General features: G+C 40.9%; 1 non-coding gene across 1 annotated transcript; it reads left to right on the plus strand.

The window, feature by feature from the left end:
- The first annotated feature begins 225 nt into the window (after positions 1-225).
- LOC128592102 (U6 spliceosomal RNA) lies at positions 226-332 on the plus strand. Its single transcript, XR_008381767.1, has one exon. It is a non-coding gene; the product is annotated as a U6 spliceosomal RNA (small nuclear RNA).
- Positions 333-7,837: the final 7,505 nt, after the last annotated feature.

Below are 7,837 nucleotides of genomic sequence, written 5' to 3' on the forward strand. Positions count from 1 at the left end.
CGTGGGAAAGTCAAGTTGCAGCAGTATAGCAGTTGCTCAATAACCAGGCCCAAGTTTGCCCTGCAGAGCACCGTGGCATGTAGCTAACACCGGCCTGGAAAGTGACTAACTGCAGGAATTTTGCAACAACACCTTTGCTTTACTGAACTATCACACCCCAAAATCAGACAGTGGTTAGAAAGAGAATCTACCTTGTTACAAAGGTGACTTAACAATGTAACTGTGGTGCTCGCTTCTGCAGCACATATACTAAAATTGCAACGATACAGAGAAGATTAGCATGGCCCCTGGGCAAGGATGACACGCAAATTCGTGAAGCATTCCATATTTTTCCTATTCATAATTTCTAAGTCATGGAAAAAGCCCAAGTGCCCATCGATCCACGAATGGATTAATAAACTGTGGTATATGTACACCATGGAATATTATGCAGCCTTAAAGAAAGATGGAGACTTTACCTCTTTCATGTTTACATGGATGGAGCTGGAACATATTCTTCTTAGTAAAGTATCTCAAGAATGGAAGAAAAAGTACCCAATGTACTCAGCCCCACTATGAAACTAATTTAGGGTTTTCACAATGAAAGCTATAACCCAGTTACAACCTAAGAATAGGGGGAAGGGGGAAAGGGAGGGGAGGGAGGGAGAAGGTAGGTAACGGGAAGGGGATTGGTGGGATTACACCTGCGGTGCATCTTACAAGGGTACATGTGAAACTTGGTAAATGTGGAATGTAAGTGTCTTGGCACAGTAACTGAGAGAATGCCAGGAAGGCTATGTGAACCAGTGTGATGAAAGTGTGTCAAACAGTCTGTGAAGCTAGAATGATGCCCCATGATCATATCAATGTACACAGCTATGATTTAATAAAAAAAAATGTAACTGTGTAAAATTATTTTAAAATTATTTTCAATAGTAACGATTTCTCATCTTCCTGCACAAGTAATCCACAAAAGAAGTTCTGTCTGTGCCAAAACAGTGATTTCTCACAATGGAAAGTATTTATTCTGCATTTATTATTTATATCAGGGGCACATTGCTGGCATCAAGTTTATAAAAACATATTCTCCCATTCCCTTATCAGTCACAATTTTAAAACTCAACTAAAGCCAGATAATACAAGTAAATCTCAGAATTAACATAACCTTTTTCTGCTTAAATTTTAAAACACCAATATAGCTCACATTTATTTTTTCATCCTCCTTCCATCTTACAATTAAATGCTATTAGCTTTTTTCTAATATCTGGGAGCTTTTAAAAAAAACTCTTTACAAAAGTAAAAACTTGTGGGTTTACTTTTTTTCTAACCCATCAGAAAACTGCTAAACAGTTATCAAAAGCTTTATCAGTCACAGTCTAAACTGATTTGATCATTCATAAAACTGGCATAATTCACACTGCCAGCTGCTACCTTAATTAGTAAGTATTAGGAGTGACCTTTTACACACCAGTGAAGGAAATCACCTCCCAGGCAGGTTAACCAAGGGGTATCAGCAGGGAAGCCTTCTTATCAAGTTCAAAATCTAAGGAAGTTCACAGGCATCCCTTTACCAGCCACAAAGCTAAGACTCACTTCACCCAGCTATAAATCTACAAATTAAAATCTCCCTTTTTCACACCTGTCCACCTCCACTTGCCTCTTTTCCTTCCTCTTGATCTGTTTCTGGATATTTCTATACAATGTTCTATATCAATCAATGCTAGCTCAACAGATTAGCTCCCAAATAGAAACAAAAGAGAAAATAATTATGACTTAGGAGATCCTAAAAACCTCTATGGTGCTTTGGTAACAGTTAACATTGCCCCAAAATTTCCATCACTAATAACCACAAGAGAACTTAAGGCCTAGTGTCTCTGGAACAACTCTTAAAATACAGCAGCAGTGGTTAAATTGGCACAGGAATAGCCATTCTCATGAGAGGGCTGGGGATGGAAAACCCAGGCAGTAAGCAGCTCTGATGTGATCGGTCACTAGTAGAATCAGAGATTTAAAGGCGGAAATGGAGGAATGGGATGGCATAAGAGGTTATGATCTTGAAGGAGATAAGGAAAAGTCTGGGCAGTAAAATGAGTTGCTTCAATGAGAATGGGGGGGCAGATCTTCATTTGTGTTGAATGTGAAGTTACAAATTGAAAAATTGGGTATATAAGTGAATATTTATTTAAAATAATAAAATACAACAATGAATTGCTAAATTTTTTAATAAAATTAAAATGGCCAGGCATGGTGGCTCACACCTGTAATCCTAGCACTGTGGGAGGCCAAGGTGGGAGGATCCCTTGAGCTCAGGACTTGGAGACCAGCCTGAGCAAGAGCAAGACCCCATCTCCACTAAAAATAGAAAATTAGCCAGGTGTGGTGGCCAGTACCTGTGGTCCCAGCCGCTCAGGAAGCTGAGGCAGGAGGATGGCTTGAGTTGAGTTTGAGGTTGCTGTGAGCTAGATTGATGCCACAGCACTCTAGGCTGGGCAACAGAGTGAGACTCTGTCTCTAAATAAATAAATCCATCAATCAATAAATTTAAAACACCTTTTGAATACTTTCTCTACATTTTTTTATCTGCATATTCTTTATTCTTTGATCACTTTTTTTTTTTTAATTCAGAAACAGAGTCTCACTTTGTCACCCTCAGTCACAGCAACCTCCAGCTCTTGGGTTAGTTCTCTTGCCTCAGCCTCCCAAGTAGCTGGGACTACAGCTGCACACCACAACACCCAGGTATCTTTTGTTGCAGTTTGGCCGGGCCAAGTTTGAACCCACCACCCTCGGTATATGGGGCCAGTGCCTTACCCACTGAGCCACAGGTGCCGCCTGCTTTGATCACCTTTCCAAAGGACAATTTGATCATATTTTCTATATAGAGAATAGAAAATTCAGTCTTTCTTTTAACACAATTAACAGACATTTTTAAATTACTGACAGATTCTAAAAGTTTCTTTTAATACCTAATTTGCAATGTCCAGTAAATTTTTAGGATTGTTTATGAATTTGAGAAAAGCCCTCATTAGTATCTTTCCCGTGTGACTAGTTCCTGGTTCTGTACATTTCCAACGGGGTTTCTTTCTCTCTGCCACCTCTGTATCTTTGGTGCCAAGAACAGGGCTACGTCACACCCTCTGGCCTTGCACGGAGTCCAGCTGCCGGGTCAGTGAGCACACTAGAGAAAGCCAGTCCTACATGTATGTTCACTTTAAAGCCACATGTGAAATGTAGAATACACATCAGTAGCCTTTTTCCTTTTATAACATTTCTCTGAAACCAAGTCACAAAGTATAGAACATTTAAGAGTGCGGTGCAGATGTATGCCCACTTTTATGGTATGTTAAACTGTGTGAACCCCATGCATTTGCTCGTAATCTTCTCCTTAACAGAGCAGTTGCTTCTCGTGACTCGGCTTTCTTCCAGGCCTTTTTAGATAGCTGTGCCGACCAAATTATCTGGTTATTCAGAAAACTCAATGAAACATTAGATCATATTTATTTTTGATAATTAAATTCATACCTATGTGTTGAACAAAAAAACATTCCTTCTTACACAGACCAAAATCAGTTTGTAAAAGGCATTGCTCTGAAACAGTGAAAATAATGAGCCCATGCACTCTGCGTTTAAATCCACACACAGCAGCGTACGAACAGCAGATGTGTTCATTTCCAGGGTGCACCACCCCTGTTATTCTATTCTTACAAAATGTTATGTTCCACCAGAAACTACGCAGTTTACTAAAAAACTGATTACAGTTCCCACAGTGTGTAATAGAGAAGCTAGATTTTAAAACCACAAAATAAAAATAATATTTTCACAGAGTTAATTGAAAGCATCCATTCACACTATTCTTAGGACAGTTATGAAATTTCTGATTTGTGTCCCAATGATTTTGTAAAATTAAAAAGCTCCATAGGCATTTTTCATTCTGAATTTAATAGTTGACTAAAAAAATACTAAATTAAGACCTAAAAATATTTCTTTATGGTTCATTTGGCCCTTTAGGAAATTTCTATAGGCAAAAAAATGTTTAGGCTATCAAGACAAAAATTAATGTGTTTTAAAATACCTTTGATTGTAAACAATATTGCTTGCAGGCAGCTGTTCTCAATCTTGGATGTCTATTAGAATCACCTTGGGAGTGTTTATAAGCCCTGCTGTCCAAACCAAACCTGAAACAGTTAATAAAAAATCCTGGGTTTAAGACCCAGGCATCACTGTTTCTTTAGGTTCCTAAGTGATTTCATTGTGTGTTCAAATCTAAGAACAATTATTTTATAGTGTAATCAGCTAGCAGCCAAGAGCAGATAAGAATAATTTTGAGGGGCGGCGCCTGTGGCTCAAAGGAGTAGGGTGTTGGCCCCATATGCCAGAGGTGGCGGGTTCAAACCCAGCCCTGGCCAAAAACTGCAAAAAAAAAAAAAGAATAATTTTGAGAAAGTACAAAAAAAAAAAAAAGTCACTTTGGGGTTGTTTGTTTGTTTGTTGAGACTATTGCCTTGGGTAGAGTGCCCTCATAGCTCCCAGCAGCCTCAAACTCTTGAGCTCAAGCCACCCTCTTGCTTCAGCCTCCCGAGTAGCTGGGACTACTGCTATCTGCCACAACACCTGGCTAATTTTTCTATTTTCAGTAGAAGCAGTGTCTCACTCTTGCTCAGGCTAGTCTCAAACTCCTGAGCTCAAGGGATCCTCCTCCCTCGGCCTCCCAGAGTGCTGGAATTACAGACAAGAATCACCAAGCCAGGCTGAGAAACAACTGTAATTTGCTACAATTTAATTCAGAGGAAAATATACAAGGTCCCAAAATTGGGGCAAAGTGTCATTCTAGAAATAACAAATGGTCAGATATGACTATAGCAAAGAAGCTTACAAGGGAGGCTAAACCCGAATACTCTGAAGAGAGCCCCAAAGTGGAGGTGCACCCCAGTGACAGAATTGGGCAGGGCCAGTGAGACAGAGACTCAGTTCTCTCTCACTCCCTCTGCTCCTGATGAGACGGTGCTGACAGTGTCCTTCAGAACCTCCCTACAACTTCCTGACGCTGCTTTTGAAAAACAAGAAAGCCAACCTTGGGCTCAGAGTATCAAATGAGAATTTAATAATTTTATTAAAAATTTTAAGATATTTATAATTATAGAAAGTGTTAGTTTTTCATTTATGAAAAGGGTATGTGTTTTCCTTCTACAACAGATTTGTGTTAAATTTTATGAGTCCTTTTTTTAATATAGGAAGTAAATGTACAAGTAGAATACACATAGAATTTTAAAAGTCACAATAAAGAAGACAATTGTTTGAAAATTGAGATCTAAGCTGTCTGAAAGTTATGGTCATGAAATCAGGCTTACTAGCCTTTAGATTCAGCCCCAGCGATACCCATTTATGAGTGCCTTTACGCAGAGATGCAAGATGAATCCTTTATAGTTAACACTGAAAAACTAGCTTATGGCTCGGCCTCTGTAGCTCAGCAGCTAGGCTACCAGCCACACACACCGGAGCTGCAGGGTTCACATCTAACCCAGGCCTGCCAAACAACAGTAGCTGGGTGTTGTGGTGGGCACCTGTGGTCTCAGATACTTGGGAGACTGAGGCAAGAGAATCACTCAAGCCCAAGAGTCTGAGGTTGCTGTGAGCTGTGACGCCATGGCACTCTCCCAAGGGCAAAGTGAGACTCTGTCTCAACAAAAAAAAAGAAAAGAAAAACTAGTTTATAGCAATTTCTAACAAACTGCAGGTATGACCTATTGGAGGGCTCTGCAAACAAGGTAGTAGGTCTTACCAACATACAAATGAATATATTATAAAATACCAAAGTGTGGGCTGCGCCTGTGGCTCAGTGAGCCGGGCGCTGGCCCCATATACCGAGGGTGGCGGGTTCAAACCCGGCCCCGGCCAAACTGCAACAAAAAAATAGCCGGGCGTTGTGGTGGGCGCCTGTAGTCCCAGCTACTTGGGAGGCTGAGGCAGGAGATCGCCTAAGCCCAGGAGTTGGGGGTTGCTGTGAGCTGTGTGACGCCACGGCACTCTACGGAGGGCAATAAAGTGAAACTCTGTCTCTACAAAAAAAAAAAAAATACCAAAGTGTATCATTATCATACTTAGCAACGATAAGTATTATTCTGTGATACCTTGGTTTCAATCAGTACATACATATGCTGTGAAATATATTTCTTACTGTGAGTCAAATGTTTGAAAAACACTGCTTGGTGTATATTAGCTGTTTGAGCAGTTTATGAAACTTATAGGGGATTATTATTATTATCACTCTCTGCAGAAGAGAGTGAACTGAGACTTTAAAAAAAAAAAATAGTCATTCATTTGCTAGGTCACATAGAGAAAATGGAATAGCCATATAGGGACTCAGGCAGGGTGACCCCAATAGTTCCTGCTCTTAAAATTGTTCTCTAATTCCATGAGTGTTTTTGCTTCCTCCCCTGCCGTGGCTATTCAAAGGTCCATGGCAGGAGGCCTGCCCTCAACCATCTATGAAGAAATCTCAAAAAAAATAAAATAAAAATTGATTTATTTGCTGACATGACTCAAATTAATCTAGCTCTTCATAAGAGGCTTAAGGAATTCTCAGCATTATAATCATACTCCAAAAACACTGAAAATCATAATATGCCTCTAGTAGATTAAACATAGCTATAAATTCTTGGCCCCTCTGGGAGGTAGAGTTGATGTCCCATCCACTTGAATCTGAGAAGACTATGATCGTTTCAACCAACAGAGCACAGCATAAGCGAGGCTATGTGACATCCAAGGACAGGTGACAAGAAGCCCTGCGGCTTGTTTAATCATTGAAACACTTGCTCTCGGAGCCCTGAACCTCCATGTGAGAGGAACCCTGAGGCTTCCATGTAACAAAAGCGAGGTACGTGCACTCAGGTAGACGGACCAGCCATGTACTGCCTCCCAGCCACCCAGGCTAGGGCTCCAGAGATGTGTGTGAAGTTAAGTGTGGACACCAAGACCAGGCCATTTGCTGAATACCACCAACAGACTTCCAGCAATGCCATGTAAAACAGAGTTAGGCCCTGTCCAAGATTTTGATCCTCTAAATGCAAGCCATGAAAGTTTCCAGCCACTGGGGTTTGGGAAGTTGGTTACACAGGTGTAGCTAGCTGGACCAGAACTTGGTACGTGGGAGTGGGGGTGCTTCTCACAAACCCTAAAACATGGCATTGACTTTGGAACTGGATTGGGCCTTTTTTTTAGCAAAAACTGGAAGGCCCTGGAGGAGACTGTTGGTAAATTCCAAACAGGCCTCAAAGAATTTGGTCCGGGCTGGAACTGAGGGACTTGTTAGTGGAGGTTGGAGAGAGGTGAGTTATTTTATGCAGTAGCAGCAAGTTTGGCAACACTGTTACCTGTGAGGAACAGGTAGGTCTAGCCAGCAAGGTTTTTCAGCAGTGTTGAAAGTACCAGCTGGTTTCTTTTAGCCACCTATGACAAGATGTGATTACAGAAAGATGGACTGAGAAATAACCAGTCTTTACAGCAAAAGTTAAAGACTTTTGACGTGTAAGCCTGTTTGTCTACAGGAGAGCATCAATAGGGGCCTTGCTAGGTTTGAAAATAAAATTCTTCCTCATTCCCAGCCTTTCCAGATAACAAAAGGTCCCCAAAGTAAGAAGCAGCTCCAGAGTTAAGATTATTTGAAGGATGTGGCTAAATGATTTTTGATTGATCCTCTCCAGTAGACAAACAGGCTTGCACATCCACAGGCACTTTGTCTCAAAGCACCTTGACTGTCAGCCCCAGCCAGAGAGGACCTCTCTTCAAAAGATTGGAGGGTGTGGCTTTTGTCCAATGGAGTCAATCCCAATAAGATTTATAGAAAGCCCACAAAGTGGAG

The sequence above is a fragment of the Nycticebus coucang genome, chromosome 1, assembly GCF_027406575.1.
Source record: "Nycticebus coucang isolate mNycCou1 chromosome 1, mNycCou1.pri, whole genome shotgun sequence".
In the NCBI taxonomy this organism is placed as follows: domain Eukaryota; kingdom Metazoa; phylum Chordata; class Mammalia; order Primates; family Lorisidae; genus Nycticebus; species Nycticebus coucang.